Raw genomic sequence first — 15,085 nt, forward strand, 5'->3', positions numbered from 1 at the left:
GTGACACTGTAACAAAGTATAAGATACAATGATTGAAATAAGATTGAACTTTATATCTCTCTCATCTATCAGTCTGGCTGATCTAAGGTATCAGAGCAACTGCTGCATAGTTATCCAGGGAGCAATTTATTCTGTCTTGTTGCTCCACTGTCCCCTGGCGCATTATTCTCACCCCCAAGATTAAAGGTGGGATGTTGGCACGTCTACATTCCAGCTTGCAAAAGAGGCAAAGGGGCAAAATTCAGAGAAAGCAGCTTTTCTTTAAATTTTGGATGATTTTGCACACTTCACTTTAGTGTGTATCCAATTGTCCAGCACATACTCATATGGCCACCCTAACTAACTGCAAAGAAAGTTAGGAGATGCAGTGTCTAGCTGGGTGGCTATACAGCCAGAAATAAGAGGAAATTTAGGGGTAACAAATAGGAATGTGTCTCAAATTGTAGGTTACTTAATCATTTTGCCTGCATGCCCAAAGTTTTTTGTTTTGTTTTTTTCATCTTTGAGGTCCAGTGCTATCACTAGGATATGTTTTAGTGTAGATTGTACTGCATGAAGGGTTTTTTTTTTTTGGAGGGGGGTGTTAGAGATTGCTAGTTCAAGTTACAGATTTAAGTCTTTTAGGTTTTTCAAAATTATGTCTTTAAATTATTCTTTTGTTCTTTTCATTTTGTGTTGATTTTGTTTTTGTCTGTAATTCACATCTATGATTTTGTTTGTTTTTCTCTATCCTGTTCTTCTATCTTTTAGTGTGATTTTGGTGATGGCTCTTTGTGCTGCTTAATGTAGCCTGATTTCTTGGATGGATTTTTTTCCTTTATTTTTTAAGTCTGCCAGCTTGTGTTTCATCTCCTCCAGTTCTCTGCCTTAAGCTCTTTGATTCATTAGGTGCCGTATATTTATGACCATATATTTGGTCATCATTTTTATCTGAACAGTAGCCATATTTTTCTGGTGTGTGTTCACCACCTGCCATGTGTTTTTCCCACATTTTTCTTCCTGTTCCTGAAATAACTTTGCATACATACTTGGCTGGTTCTTTTTTGCTTATTACTTTTGTGAATGAGGTGAATTCTTCCAGTTATTTTTGAGAGGTTTCTTCAGGGAAGAGACTGGAGCAGTGTTCCAGGCAAGCAGTAACTTTCTTTGGTTCACAGCAAAGCTCTTTATGGCTCAGCAGTGTGTGTGTGTGTGTGTGTGTGTGTGTGTGTGTGTGTGTGTGTGTGTACTGTTTTAACCTTCATTTCTCCCCAGTGCAAAGAAATCAGCAGTTTCTGGACTGCTCACAATTCAAGATCTATTTCCTTCAACCTTCCTCAAGGACATATTACTTCTCTCAAAAGTGTGTGTTTCCTTGTTCATTTCTACCTCCGCTGCCCATTCTATGGGGTTTGGAGAAGCTTCCTCTAAAGACCAGGCCTCCTGTTCCCATTGTTCCAGACAAGACTGGTGCTGTTGCCCCTTATGTTGTGCCCTGTGCCTTGTTAACTGTGCTCTGCCTGATTTGTTTGAGATCCTCTCCCACAGCTGTCTCTTTAGGCATTTCCCTACATCCCTGTTTGACTTTCCCTACTATTTCTCAAATATTATAGTTCAAAGTTACAGGTATCTCCTAGCTTTACCAAAGATGACCTCTCTCTCTTTTTCATTGCTGCTTTGATTTCTTAAAAAAAAGTGGATAGAGCCATTTTTTCTCTGGCATTTTATAATTAGGTACCGTGAATATCCATTTAGAGGACTCCATTATTGTTTTGTTAGGATTAACTCCCTTAGATGGTATATTTACAAAATTTCAAGAATTCCAATCTGTTTTTCAAAAAAGTTATATAAATCTATACTACTCTTCCACTAGTACAGTCTGTTTTCCTATACCCTTACTAATACATATATAGAGATTTGCCTATTTGATATTCTAACATGGTATGCCCCTTAAGCTGCACTTTTCATTATTACATGGCAAATAATTATAGCTTCTTTTGAGAATTTTCTATTACTGTCTGTTAGTGATTTTTGCTTCTTTTGGTGCCATTGTCAACTTTCTATGGATTAATATGAGCTTCTTCTTAAAGGTGTATTTTTCTCAGTTAGTCATTTGCATGTTTTAGTTTTATTTTCAATGTACTATTTTGCCAAATAAAAATACATTTATAAGAATAAATATAAAGCAAGTTTAATATTTTCCTGTATACCTTGGGTATCATTTTCTTTAACACACCAAGATTATATATTCACATATATATTTCTTTAGTGGTATAGATTTTGTTTTTCTATTTAAATCTCAAATAAGTCCAGAATTTGTTTTGAATTGAGTATGAATATTAATGTAGCTTATTTTCCCCATAACTGATAGTCAAGTACTCCATCACCATTTATAGACTAATTTATTTTTCTCACTGATTTAAGATGCCACTATTAACAAATTAATCTTATGCTTATGAAGAAATGGTTCTAAACTCTAAATTTTCTTCCACTGCTTGCTTGTTTTTATGGAAGTACTACAATATTTTAATTATTATTTTATATATTAATATATTTTATGTTCTAGTAGGACAAAGTCCTATCATTACTATAATTTCTGAAATCTCCCACTTAGTTTCATCTACTATTCTTCCAGATGAACTTCAGAATCATTTGTTGCGTTTCCAAAAATAAATCCTCAAACCCACTGGGATTGCACTGAGTTTATTTATTTATTTGGGAAGAATTGACATCTTGATAATATTAAGTCTTCTGAGCCAGTAACATGATATAGTTCTCCATTTAGACAAGCTTTCTTTTATGTTCTTCAATAACAATATTGTGGTTTTATTCACAGAGATTCTGCACATTTCTCTTGAGTTTAACTCTTAGGTGATATGTGTTTTGCTATTAGGAACTCAATTTATTTTCTAATTTATTGTTGCTGGAATGTAGGAAAATATTGAGCTTTATTTATTTTGTAGTTACTGCTCTACTAATCTTTCTTATAAATCCTAGTTGCTTTTCAGATTATTTTGTTTTGTTGAGTTTTATACCTATCCAATGATGTCATCTGTAAGTAATGTTACTTTTTCTTCCTCTTTCCAATATTTGTACTTTTAAATTTGCTTTCTTTCCCAATTGCATTGGCAAACTTTTCCAAAATTGGCAGGCATATTTCACTTGTTCTTGATTATAATAAGAATGCTTCTATTTTACTGTTAAAGTGACTTTTTTTTTTTTTGGTAGAGAACGAGTAATTGGGTCTATTAAAAATATTTTGATTTTCCCATCTAACAATCACTGTCTTTTAATTGGTATGTAAATCATTTACCATTAATGTAACTATTGGTTGTATTTAAGTCTCCTTTATATTATTTGTTTTTTTGCTTGTCCCCTCTAGTTTTGTTCCTTTTTCCTTTTCCTACCTTCTTTTTTTCTTGGTAATCCATTTTAATTTGTTGACTTGCTATATCTCTTTGTATTTTTTTAGTGCTTGTTTTAGAGATTATGATATACATGGCTAAGTTAATATCTTTTTAATTCAAGCAAAATGCAGAAGCAAAATTTGGAGCCACAGAGTGTTTTGGGCAAAAGAGTTAAATTAATCTAATTGTATTTTAACAAGATAACTTTGTTGCTCTGTTGAGAATAGACTCTAGGAGTATAAGGGCTAAAGTAGGGAGACTTGCCAATATAGGGGAAATATAAGGAAATAAGTTTAAGGAGTTTCCTCTTATTATGATTTTGCTGAGAGTTTTTTATCAAGAAAGTGTTAATTTTGTCAAATGCTTTTTCTGCTTCTATCGAGGAAATTATTGAGGAAATCATTTTATTCTGTTAATGTGGTGAATTGTATTGGTTTATTTTTCAGTGCAACTAACCTTGCATTCCTGGGATAAAACCCTCTTAGTCATGAGGTATTATCCTCGTTATGACTTTCATAACAGCAGTGAAAGCACAGAGTCCTAACCATTGGACCACCAGGGAATTCTCCCTTTATTAATTTTTGATTTAATATGACTTAATCCTTCTAAACTCATTGATACTTGTTTATGCCCAATATCTGATCTATACTGATGAATGTACCATGAGTACTTAAAATATTCTGTAGTTGTTTGGGTATGGTGTTCTATAAATGTCAGATCATGCTGGCTGGTAAAGATGTTTCAGTTATCTATGGCTATGCAACATATGTCCCCCATATTTAGTGGCTTAAAACAACAACATTTACTTGGCTCAAATTCTGCTGTTTCAGCAAGGCTTAGTGGGAACAGTTTACTATGTCCCACCCAGCATCAGCTCGGACATCTCAAAGGCAGGTTCCACTCAGCATCAGCTAGTTGGGGCTGGGCTGGAAGCTGGAAGCTGGAATCATCTTAAGCTACTTAGGCATCTCTCTCTATTTTAATGTGGTCTCATTATATGGCCTCTGCAGCATGGTGGCTTAGGGGAGCTGTTGGTTTAAAGCACTCAAGCTGCATGTTTTGAGAGAGGGAGAAAACCAGGTAGAAGATATATTGCCTTTTTTGACTTAGCCTTGGAAGTCATACAGCTTACTTCTGCCATGTTCTGTTTGTAGTGGTAGTCACAGAATGATGTCTATCCAGTCAAGAAGAGAGGCAATAGACTCCAACTCTTGATGGGGGTGTGATGAGGTTCTGGAAGAGCATGTGAGGCTGTAAATATTGCTGAGGACATTTTTGGAAAATAAAACTTGTCACAGTATTGTTCAAATCTCTTTCTAATAATACCAGCTTCTTTTTTTACTCTATTGATAACTGAGAAGAGGGCTAATATCTTAAACTATGAGTGTAGACTTACACATTCCTTCATTTTGTTCTGCTAGTTTTTGCTTCATTTCTTTTGAAATTTTGCTGTTGGTTGCATACACATTTTAAATTATGTCTCCCTGAAGAATTGTTCTACATATCTTATAAACCCCATAGGAAACTATTATCTTTGCTTTAAATAGTCAAATATTTAGAGAAATTGAGAAATTAAAAAGTCATTTATATTTGCCCATATATTTTTTGGCACTCTTCATTCCTCACAGATCTAAATTTCTCTCTGATATTTTTCTCAAGCCTGATGTGCAGGTCTACTATTTATGAATTTTCTCAGATTTTATTTGACTATGTCTTTATTTTGCCTCCAATTTCAAAGCATATTTTTTCTGGATGTAGGATTCTAGGTCAATGATGTTTTCCTTTCAGTGCTTTATATGTGTCATTTCATTGTCATCTGGTTGCACTATTTCTTCTTCTTTTTTTTTTTTTTTTTTTTTGCGGTACGCAGGCTTCTCACTGTTGTGACCTCTCCTGTTGTGGTGCACAGGCTCTGGATGCACAGGCTCAGCGGCCATGGCTCACGGGCCCAGCCGCTCCGCGGCACGTGGGATCTTCCCGGACCAGGGCACGAACCCGTGTCCCCTGCATCAGCAGGTGGACTCTCAACCACTGTGCCACCAGGGAAGCCCACTATTTCTTTTTTTAACTAATTATTTTTTGGCTGCGTTGGGTCTTCATTGCTGCATGTGGGCTTTATCTAGTTGCGGAGAGCAGGGGCTACTCATCGTTGTGGTGTGTGGGCTTCTCATTGTGGTGGCTTCTCTTTGTTGCAGAGCACAGGCTCTAGGCATGTGGGCTTCAGTAGTTGTGGCATGTGGTCTCAGTAGTTGTGGCTTGCGGGCTCTAGAGCGCAGGCTCACTAGTTGTGGTGCACAGGCTTAGCTGCTACGTGGCATGTGGGATCTTCCCGGACTAGGGCTTGAACCCGTGTCCTTTGCATTGGTAGGTGGATTCTTAACCACTGAGCCACCAGGGAAGTCCCTGGTTGCACTATTTCTAATGAGAATTGAGCAATCTTTCTTGTTCATCTGTATGTAATGTACCTTTTTTCTCTGATCCCTTTACATATTTTCACTTACTTTTTAGTTTTCAGCAATTTGACTGTGATGTGCCTAGGTGTGGTTTTTCTTAGGTTTATCAGGCTAGAGTTAGTTGAGCTTCTTGGAGAATTCGTGGCCATTGTTTCTTTAATTTTTTTTTCTCCAATATCTTTTCCCTTTCCTTCTAGAATTCCAATTACATATTTGTTAGATAACTTGATATCGTTCCACAGGCCACTGAGGCTGTATTCATTTTTTTAGTCTTATTTTCTTTTTTGTGAGCTTTGGTTTAGATATAGTTTCTTTTGTCTAATCTCCAAAACTAATCTTTCCCCTGCAATGAATAGTCTGTGGTTAAGCCTATGCAGTGAATTTTTCATTTCAGATACATTTTTTTGAGTTCTAGAATGTCCATTCCTTTTTTCTCCCTAATTTTTATTTCTCTTTTTAGATTCTGCATCTAGTCACTCAGCACTTGAACATATTTATAATACAGTATTCCCTTGGCATCCACAGGGGATTGGTTCCACTGTAGATATCAAAATCCACAGATGCTCAAGTCCTATAGTAAGCCCTCTGTATCTGCAAATTTTGTATCCACGGATTCAACCAACTGCAGATTGTAAACGTAGTACATGATGCACAGTTGGTTGAATCTGTGGATGCAGAACAGACGGGTGTGAAGGCCGACTGTATATTTATTGAAAAAGTTTGTGTATAGGTGGACTCATGCATTTCAAAGCCCTGTTGTTCAAGGGTCAACTGTCGCTATTGTAAAGTCCTTGTCATTTAATTCCAACATTAGTGCAGTCTCTGGGTTTCTACTGACTTTTTCTTCCTGGTTTTGGGTTTTAATAAGTTTTTCCTGGTTCTTCATCAGTTTGGTAATTTTTCGTTGTATGCTAGACATTTATGATGCAAAATTGTTGAAAATCTGGCGAGAGGATGTTTGAGATTATGTCTTCCATTAAACAGTGTTGAGGTTTGTTTTGGCTGACAGGAAATTTACTCAATCAGCTTGATCCTACTTGATTTTAAGCTTTCTTTGTGAGAGTCTAGAATAGTCCTTAATCTAGTGATAGAATAAGTCGTCACTTAACATCTGTCCATTCTAGGGTTGAAACTAAATGCCTGGGGTATTCAGGCAAGTCTCTTCATTTGGCTTGTGAAAATAGGAACATCTCTCAGTATTGTAAGAGCTTTGGAATCTGCATTAATCTCATGGCCCTGAAGTAGCTGTTTCCTATAAGACCCTTTGGAGTCTTGCTCTGTGCATGCACAACTTAGTATTCATCCAGAGACTAAAAGGGATCTCTATGCAAATATAAGGGGCTAGTCTATATAGCTCTCTCTTCTTTGGTGCCTTTGCTCACAAATTTCACTTTGCTGTCTACGTGTCAAGTTTTCTCCTCTCTATTTGTAATCCACTCTCTGTGCTGCTATTTGTATTGATACAGTGTTCCTAGGCAGAAAGCCAGAGCGATATAATGTTCACCGCATGCATTTTTGCTCTCTCAAGAACAACACTTGTATTGTTTTGTCTAATGCCTAAAGCAGTTTCTTCACTTATTTTTGTTCAATTTTTTATTGAAGTATAATTGACATATTAATTGCAGGTGTACAACATAATGATTCAATATTTGTATATGTTGCATAATTATTTGTGTTCAATTTTTGAATTGTTTATTGTGGGAGGATAAATATTGATATGATACTAATTACTTCATCATAGTGAGAACTATATGTCTAAACATGTCAAATTTGAGATGTCTATAAGGTAACCAGATAGCAAAGTGTGGTAGGCTGTTGAATACATGAAATTGGAGTTCAAGGATGAGGTCCATGCTGGAGACATAAATTTGGTATTCATTAGCGTAAATAATATATATAAAGTTTTGAAGTGGATGAGATCGCCTAAAGAGTTGGTATAGATTGAGAGGAAATATAAAGACTGAGTCTTTGGGCAATTTTAAAATATCAGGGAGTTAAGGAAGGATCAACAAATTCAGAAACATCAAGTGGGTAGGAGCAAAACTGGTATCATGTGATGACCTAGAAGCCAAGTGAAGATGTTTCAAGGAAGAGGTAATGATTGACTGTGTCAACTTGTGCTGATTAGTTAAGTAAGATAAGAATGTGAACTGATCATTGGGTTTATCAAACATTGGTGTCATAATGACCTTGACACCAGCAGTTCCAGTGGAGTGGTGGGGATGAAAACCTAACTGGAGTGAATTCAAATCGGAATGGGGGGAGGGGGGATTGGAGGTAGAGAGTATGGAGACCTTATAAAATTAAGAATATAAAGATTATGTGGAAAGGAATGTAAATATAGATAATAAGGAATATAATACAGTAATTATTTGTCTTTGAATGCTTGATAGAACTTTTCTTGGAAACCATTGGACCTGAACTGATGGAGGGATAATTCCAGGCATGTTCCAGTAAATGTTCAATTACTGGCTCTCTGAAAAGAAAAAGCCCTGATTTGTAGCCTTTGCCAATTTCTGTGATGAAAATACTCCCATCATGGGATATTTCAAGCTGCTAATGTAATGTCACTGAACACAGAGTTGGGAAGACATACATTCATCCACTCTCAAGAGGTCAACATATCACTGAGTATCTGGTCATTTTTCCAGTTTATTGTATTATTATTGCTTTATTAATATTTTTATTTTATGTATTCTTGGATTCGTTTTAACATTTTATATTTTCCTGAAAAATTATCCACTTCATTTATCTTAGGTTGTTTCAAAGGAGAAAACATGACAAGTGCTGTGAATTATTTAGGAATCACAAATGTACAAAGTTTTGTTTACTCCCTTCATTTGGGTGAAAATAAAGTAATTATAACATAGTATAATATAAAAGAAATCCTTGCTGAAAGCAGAAATATGGTGGTCCACTTTCATCACTCTTCTGTCAAAAACAAACTATATGTTATGCAAGAAGTATGAATATAGAATTGTCTTCTAATGTATTGATTATGAGATATGCACGCAAGATTGAATAGGACCTTTTACATTTAAAAGTCTGCTTGAGCAGAAGAAAGACTAAATTGAAAACATTGCAAAAAACCTTGTGGCGTCCTTCCTAGGAGATTTCTTCAAGTATATTCTACTGAATTTTTCATTTGTCCTATCATGTTTTTAATTTCTAAGAATTTTTTTCTACCATCTTGTTTTTGTTTATGGTTACAGCATCTTACCTTATGGAAGATATTAATTTATTTTTGAAGTTTTCTTCTATTTCCACTATTGAACCTTTTCCTCCAAATTTCTTCATCTGCCATTTGGTTTACTTTTGTTTTTCCCTTAACTGTTATAGTCTTTCCTCAAATGTCTGTTGAACTTGGTAGTCCCATCATATTTAAGAGCTAAGAGGCTCTGTATCTGTGTGTTTATGTGTAGGTTTTAAATGGTGTGCTTCATGGTTGGGTGATAGAAAAGGGCTATTTCTTTGGGAGAATCAAAAATCATGTATAGATATATGATATTTTTCCCCCAGTGGGTCAATTTCTCCAGAGCAAAATTCTTTAATTCACTACCAGACAGTTGTAAAATCTTGGCTACCAGTATTCTGGGAACCAAGTTATGAATGGGAGCTCCCACATACCACTGTTCAGTATGTTCTTTCCATTATTTTCCCTTTTTTATTTTCTTTTAGTAGCACAGCTTACCTCAATTCTCAATGAGCCTGGTGTTCCTAAGTCCAGGGTCTATTTCAGTATGTAAGAGAAGAAAGCCTTCAAACTTCTGCCAACGTTGGGGAAAAATAGTCATTCAGCTGGTGGAGTGAGCTGGTGGCCCAGGAATCCTACTGCTTCTTGTTCCGACTTTTCAATCAGTTCACCCATATTTAGCTCCACCAATACATTCACTTTCTGGGATACCTGAGGAATCCAGTTACTAAGACTCTCTTGGATTCTGCAGCCCAAATTATATTAGTTCTGGGCTTCCTTCACGGGCAGTTTGGTTTCAGTTTTCTCTGGTCTGCTAGTCAGTTCTACTTGTCCATCTGCTTTCTTGTTTCCAAATTTATGTTGCTTTCATCTCCTTTGCTATTCTCTATATCTGTGAGTTTTTTAATCTTAAACTCCTTTAATCCCATTTTAGTGAGGTTTCAGGAGGAGTGAGTCAAGAATAACATCAAGTTCTGTCTTCTCTGTTCAACGTCATTTTGCCTAGCTTGAGTTTTATTCTTACATAGAACTACCTTTCTCTCTCTCTGATTTCAGAGCCCTTTCAACCTTAGACATGTCTTTTTAGCACAGAAAATATTTCTCCTGTTATATCACTGATTACAGTGTATGTTCTGTGTTTTCAAGCCATTTTCTTTGAGATCTATCTCTGAGATTACCTTCCCTGTGAACCAAATCTGACTGACCTTCCCCAACAGAGCCAATCTGTACAATCTCTGTATTTCCATAGCACTTTAAATAATCCTGTGTTATAGCACTCATCACAGTGTTTTGCCAAATAATTTTTGTTTTATATTTCTCCCCTGACTGTAAATCCCTTGAGGCACATTTTATGCAGTCAATATATGTAATGGAATGAACAAGTGAAACAGGGTGTGGTTTAGAGAGGTTACTGAGCAGATGAAGAAGCACAAAGAAGAAATGAAGAAAAAAATTTGTAAAAATGGGAAAATTTGCCACAGTAAATTGAAGACTTTTTAAGTCACAATCTAAGGTTTATTGAGAAGTAGGGCAGGACGTGGCATGGAAAGAGTTCAGGAGCATTTATCAGAGATGAATGAGGGAAAGGCTTTTACTGAGTAAAAGGAACATGTGCATTGCATTGTGGGGGAAAAACCAGTAAATGACCTTAGATGGGAAAACAGTCCTGTAAACAGAATACCAATGAATTCTTCTTTGATTCACTCCATTCTAAACTGAGCCTCAAAAATTCTTCCTGCTGTTTACTGTCTCTTTTAGGAGCTATGATTTAACATGAGACCTGGTGGTATGGGCAGCATTGAATGAAGCTGTCTGATACTGAGCACGACTGAGGATGGATGGACAGGGATTTCCTGTATTTCTATATTGATAAAGTAATTTGGTGTCTGCAATTCTATATAATATGTTGGGTGATGGTTAGAGAAGGGGGTTTAAATGAGATATTCTCTAGGATTCCAACCTTGGTTCATAGTGATGGCAGTGATAACAAAAAAAAAGCTTATTAACAATTACCTACCAGATTTAAAAGTTTAGTGCTTGTACTTGAAGTATAGGAGAGGATGATTCTATATAAAATTTCAATGAAAAAACCATTTTTGGCCTATATCATATGAATTGACTGTATTGGTTGGCCCAAATTTCCTTGAGCAAAGCAGATTTGGCCTTGATCTGTTAGTCAACATCTCTTGACCTTTTTAGTACCAATGGGCCTCTTTGCCATCTGGTGGAATTTAGATGAATAAAATAAGATACACTGAATTACAAAGAGAACATTATATTTATATACAGTTATCAAAGTATTAAATTCGTGGCATCAATGTATATGTACTTTATTAACACATGAAATTATAAAACAATGCATTTAAGATATAGCTAAGTTAAATTTTTATTTATTAAAGACAGTATTAGTATAAAGGCTTTTGTTGCTTAGCTTAAATGAGAACATTAAACTCTGGTGTAGTACCTGATTCATCTCTTTCAGTGATTGGCCAATAATTATAGATAGGGAATACTGAAAAGCAACATGGATCTGGGTCTCCTATGTGAAAACATGTGGCTTTCATGGGAAAACATTTGGAAAATATGGTGGCTGATTTACTGTGAACTGCAGAGTTGCTCAATAGTTAGTCATCCATGTTTCATGCTGAGCATCTGTGAGCAGGAAGACAGTCATCACATGCAATTCTAGTAACAAGTTAGCTACTACCATAGTTTTGAAGTAGTGATAAATGTAAATGATATTTTTAGGTATCTGTAGTAAATATAATGTGATATAAAATATTTGTGATTTTTATTGGTAACAAAGTTGCAGATGCAGCTAATGTTGCTGTGATGTGTTGCCTGTATTTATACTTGAGGGAAATGTCAAGATAGAGTCTAGTGAAAAAGAAAAGAAAATTTTTTTCTCCCAGCCATGATTACAAACTTCTCAAATTCTACCCTTGGACCCCAGGTTGAGCATGTTTGTCTTAGATTCTTTATTCTAGTCTCACTCATGACCCTCTACCGTATTAGTCATGAATTTTTAGACAATAACATTGGAACCGGTCTCAGTTCCTTCTCTGCTATACTGCTTTAGTTTAATCGGTATTGAAGAAGGTGTTTTTGGCAAAGATGTTTGATTCTAGATGGTGAAATCTGAGAAGAGTGAACTAGGCCAGAAACCATGGAGTCTGGTTGTTTTCAGATCTAAAAAGTGACTTGCTGTAAGAATAAATTTGCCCTGCTTTTCTTCAGGACTTGAGAAAGGTTGAGCCCATTTTTGTTACTATGTTGAACCTTTTTCTTTGTCAACCACAAGGAAAGATCTGAATCAGAGACACGTGGTATGATGTCTGGCCCCCAGAGGTATAGTTAGCCCAACAGAGTTAGCCTGCAAAGCATACTCTGAATTTATGGTTTTAATCAAAGCAACTAGTCTGGATTTGTTTAGTTTCTTTTTTCGTGTTAATGGAGATAGTGTGTAGGGAAAAAAGAAACTTTATTTCTGCTGTAGGCTTAGATCCAGCCAGAAAGCCATAGTGAACCCTAATCCTGTAATCTATGTTGAGTTTTCTAAACATATACATTTCAGATATGTATAATTGAGATATATATAGTAACAATCATTTTAATGGAAAGTAGCTTTACAACGTTTGGTCTAGTGTTTCTTCCAAATATTATGACTTTGAGGCCATCCTTATAATTTAAAATTGAACACATTGTTCAAAAGTTGAACACGTTGTACCTAATTCTCTGTGTGCAATGTTTTTTGAGGTTTGGAAAAATAGTGAAGACTTTCATTTTGTGTGAGATTCTCAAATGAGAACAAGGAATAGGGACTTAGTTTGTGTTTGAAAGCCCTTGGATTCCACATTTGTTACGCAGTAACTCCCCATGATCAGTACAAAATGGGTACTAGAAAAACCCTACTTTTAAGAGGAGTCCATTTTAAATAGTGACAAAATTTTTAAGATAAATAGTGAAAAAAGATTTAATTAGGGCGTAAGCTTGAAAAAGAAATAAAATCATTAAAACTATTTTATTTCACATTACAAAATTTAGCTTATTACTATGCATTGATTTAAAACAAGGAATGGATCAAGTACTGGTATTTTGGCATATATTTTCTGACAAATATTATGTTGGTAGGATATGACATATTTCTCTTCACGTTTTTTATTTCTTTTCTTAGTGCGATCATATAGAGTCATTTTTTGGCAAACATTTTCAAAGGCTTTACCACTTTTCCTGACAGGCTTGTTTCATATTTTATATTCAAATTATTCTCTTTGAGGTGACTATCTATCCTTTTTCATTTTGCAAGACCTAAATTTCCCTTTTCAATCTGTTTGCTTTGTGTTGTCAAATGTTGAGAAGGCTGAATTGCCGTGTTGGCAGATGTTAGCGTAACATGTGGGAAGAAATGTTGAGTGGTAACTAATTTCATAGGTGTCTAGTTCGTTAGTGAAAAATTTCAGGTTATAACTATTGCTCCCCTATAAAACCTCCTAACTGGAGGGTGGGGAAAAACAATCTCCCAGCTCCCCTTTAAAATATTAATGAAGACAGTAGAAGAAATATGAGGTTATAGTAGCACTAAACCCCAGACATATTGGCCAAAGATCTGGCCTATACCAGGAGGAATTTCTAGTAATCAAATTGTGGAAAGAGCCCTGAGGAAGAATGTGGGATTGAGCTGGTAAATGGTAGCATATTTCTACCCATTCCCACTGTGTCGTTTACCCTGGAGACAGGGAACTTCCACTGACCAGGGGTAAAAGTAAGTAAGAGAGTGTCTTTTACATTCTGCCTTCTATATCTGTTTTCTAAAACCACCCAGGGGATTAGTCTTTATCTCCAACTGACTTCCCTGTTGTCCATCAAATAGTACTTCTGAATCCATTTGAAGATGAAAATTTGCTCTAATAGACTATAGCAGGCGCAGTGGACAACCAGTGGTATTTTCTGAGTAGACATGTGCAGACTGTAATAATAATGATAATATATAACACCACTGCTGTTATTACTAATAGCAATAGTGGCTAACATTTACTGAGCCTGTAGTATGTAGCAGGCACTCACTTAGGAACCTGTCAGATCCTTGCAACAATCCTATGAGGTATGTATTGTTATTATTTCCATTTTACTAATGAGGAAACTGATACATAGAGAGGTTGAGTAACTTACCCATGGTCACATAGCTGAAAAGTGGAAAATCAGAATTTGAATATAGGTATCAGACTACAGGGTCCACGGTGCAAACACTGTGTTTTGCTGCCTCCCTGTAGAAAGAAGGAGCAGAAACTGGAATGGTCAGGAGAACAGAATACTTTAAGTATGAGGTGCTACATATTCAGATTTCATGGATTAATAAGAATGCTAAAGGCAATGGGGCTTTGAAAGGCTATTGTCACTTTAAAAATGCATGCATAATATGAAGCCTTAGAGCCAGACTGCTTTGGTTCAAGTCCCCGTCCTAACCACTTTGTCTCCCATTGTTTTGGGGGTGGCTTAATAGTCAATATTGAACTACTAACCTTTGTTCTTCTTCTCTTCTTAGAATCTCTACTACCAAGAGGAAAGTCAGCCCTGAGACCCTTTCCACAGGTAAGTGATGTAACATGGTAGAAAAAACTATGTGTTCTAAAAGACTAAGCCTTAGGTGAAGTTAGAAGATCCAGGGTATAGACAAAATATTTCTGAGAAACATTGAGAAAGAACATGGCTTCTTCTTGTTGTACCAGACAAAAGAAAGATTCCCTAGAGCTGAGAGGAGAGAGGTTATATGCAGGAGAGCTGATGAAAGCAGAGCATCTAGAGGGTCCTGGATAGAAGGCCCCTGCTCCCTATTCTCCAGGTTTACAGTTGGGGAGGTGTCAGACTTTAGAGATTCTTGGAGACAGGATGGCTAGGGTGACTTGGACATTCTTCCCTTGGTATGCAAGAAGATAGAGCCATGCCAGTCTCACAGAGAGTCATATTTCTTGGCATGGCATGAAAGCAGGAGAAAAAAGAAGACTGTTGCATTCTTAGCATGGTATGGAAAAAGCAGAGGGAACTGCAGATCTTGA

The 15,085-nt window shown here is 36.1% G+C and overlaps 1 long non-coding RNA gene across 1 annotated transcript in view; it reads left to right on the forward strand.

The window, feature by feature from the left end:
• The first annotated feature begins 14,573 nt into the window (after positions 1 to 14,573).
• Positions 14,574 to 15,085, forward strand: part of LOC113620912 (uncharacterized) — a 35,285-nt gene continuing 34,773 nt past the window's right edge. Inside the window, exon 1 of the long non-coding RNA XR_003432974.1 lies at positions 14,574 to 14,621. This is a non-coding gene — a long non-coding RNA (uncharacterized LOC113620912). The remainder of the gene's footprint in view (positions 14,622 to 15,085) is intronic.

Source organism: Aethalodelphis obliquidens, unplaced genomic scaffold, assembly GCF_003676395.1.
Source record: "Aethalodelphis obliquidens isolate GAN/ISIS:26980383/991018 unplaced genomic scaffold, ASM367639v1 scaffold8, whole genome shotgun sequence".
Taxonomy (NCBI): Eukaryota; Metazoa; Chordata; class Mammalia; order Artiodactyla; family Delphinidae; genus Aethalodelphis; species Aethalodelphis obliquidens.